The sequence below is a fragment of the Piliocolobus tephrosceles genome, chromosome 7 (genome assembly GCF_002776525.5).
Source record: "Piliocolobus tephrosceles isolate RC106 chromosome 7, ASM277652v3, whole genome shotgun sequence".
NCBI lineage: Eukaryota > Metazoa > Chordata > Mammalia > Primates > Cercopithecidae > Piliocolobus > Piliocolobus tephrosceles.
The window spans coordinates 48,501,895-48,503,997 of NC_045440.1; the positions used below are offsets into that span (position 1 = coordinate 48,501,895).

General features: G+C 36.1%; 1 pseudogene; it reads left to right on the forward strand.

The window, feature by feature from the left end:
* The first annotated feature begins 329 nt into the window (after positions 1-329).
* Positions 330-683, forward strand: LOC111525254 (annotated as a pseudogene).
* Positions 684-2,103: the final 1,420 nt, after the last annotated feature.

Consider the following 2,103-nt stretch of genomic DNA (forward strand, 5'->3'; position numbering starts at 1 on the left):
TAAAATAACTTCTTGAAAAAATACCAACACCATCTTTAATCTGAAGGAAATCTGATTGTCCAAATACATCTGTTAAGATTTAACATATGAATAGGTAACACACTGTGTTATAATGTCTTATAAGACATATTTTAAAGATTTTAAAAATACTTCATGTGCTCACTTTGTGCTATACCTTCTAAAATTTCTGCTGTGTGGTGTTTGACTTACTTGTAAGAAATGAGAGGTGGCAGGGTGCAGGTGCAGACTGTAGTTGGGTGGGTCAGCTGACCCCAAGGTCCTTTGAACTGATTTAGGCCACTTGCCTTGGTCTCAGAATCACCACTGTCATGGCCAGTCAGTTGCAAGGGATCCAGCAGCTAATGCAGGTTGAGAAGCAGGCCGTTGAGAAGGTGTCAGAGGCCTGCAGCCAAAAGAACCAGAGGTTGAAGCAGGCCAAAGTGGCAGTTCAGGCTGAAATTGAATAGTGCCACCTGCAGAGGGAGAAAGAGTTCAAGGCCAAGGAAGCTGTGGCACTGGGATCCCAAGGCAGCTGCAGCACGGAAGTGGAGGAGACCCAGGATAAAATGACCATCCTCCAGACCTACTTTCAGCAGAACAGGGAAGAGGGCATGGATAACCTCTTGGCCTTTGTCTGTGACAACCAGCCAGAAATCCGTGAAAACTATGGCATAAATAGATAGGAGGAGAAGTGCCTGTTCTGTGGACTGGCATTTTAGCTGCCCTCATGGAATAAGAAACTTTAGCAAAGCCCTAGTTATATTCTAACAAGAAGGCATTTAATTATTTCTGTATGTTGTATAGTTGGTCCCTTCACTTTATGGAGAGCAGCAAATCCAGTTTCTTGCGCAGACATAGAACTAAATGTGTCATCCTTTTACTTCATGTTTCTTAGGAATTTAATGGTTATGTGCTGTCTGTTTTCCTATGCCTTTTGGCTCAAGTAACATATAGCAATATTGAGTTTTTCTTTTTTAGATCTAGTAAAACAACAACAAAAAAACAATCTTTGAAGAAAGGAAGGGATTAAATATTTTTCCTCTAATGCTTTCTTGAAGGTCAATGAAAGAGTGGTAAATAGTTATTTGTAACCTGTGTGAAGCAGCAGCCAGCCCTAAGGAGTCCATTCCTTCCAAGGCTTAGAACAGTGACTACTGCTGTAATTGCTTGGGCTGGTGTTAGTTTCTCTTAATCAAAATTGCTATATGATAGAATTCATGTTATTACTTGGTGTACTAAAAATAATTTGAAAGTAAAGACTCTTTGTTGTGCAAGAAAGGAAGAAATGAGAGGCAAAGTGTTAAAATAGAAAAAATGTTTTTATGAGAGAGTTAACATTTTAATGGCAACTATATGTCAATTAAATTAAACCATCACTGAAAATATTCATTAGAATGAATAATAAAATAACCAAGTTCATAATTAATAAAATACAATATATATTTTTTAAAATTCATATTAGAATTTCTGTCAGTGTTTGAACATTAATATTTATAGTTTGTACATTTTCACCTTCCAAGGTTTAAAATGAGAACCACACTACATCACAAAAGGTAACTAATAAACACTTCACAATTGTGTGAATATCCACTCACTCTCACTCTCTTACCACTGTTAAGTTTTTCCTCGCTGTGATTTACAATGAAGTGTGCCCCACTCATATCTCAGCAAAGTTTCAGACATTATGGATTGATCACATGTATATTCTTTGAAAATATTCTTCTGTCAAAAGACTTGATAACCATTATGTACATTACAAAAACAAATTTTACATAAATTATATGGCATACTTTTATCTTTGTAATTGAAATGACACAAACTAATTTACACCAAAATTGGCAATAAGACCCAGTTGGAATATTTATTTCCTTTAAACTCCTTACCCTTTTTCTATCATGAGTCCTTAATGTAAATGTTATATACTCCAAACTATTTAATATTAGTAAGCACCTTATACAAGTAAAAATTCTGTTCAAAAGTAAAACATAGCTGTAGTAATGTGTTGCGGGAAGTCAGGGATCCCTAATGGAGGGACTGGCTGAAGCCACGGCAGAGGAGCATAAATTATGAAGATTTCATGGACATTTATTAGTTCCCCAAATT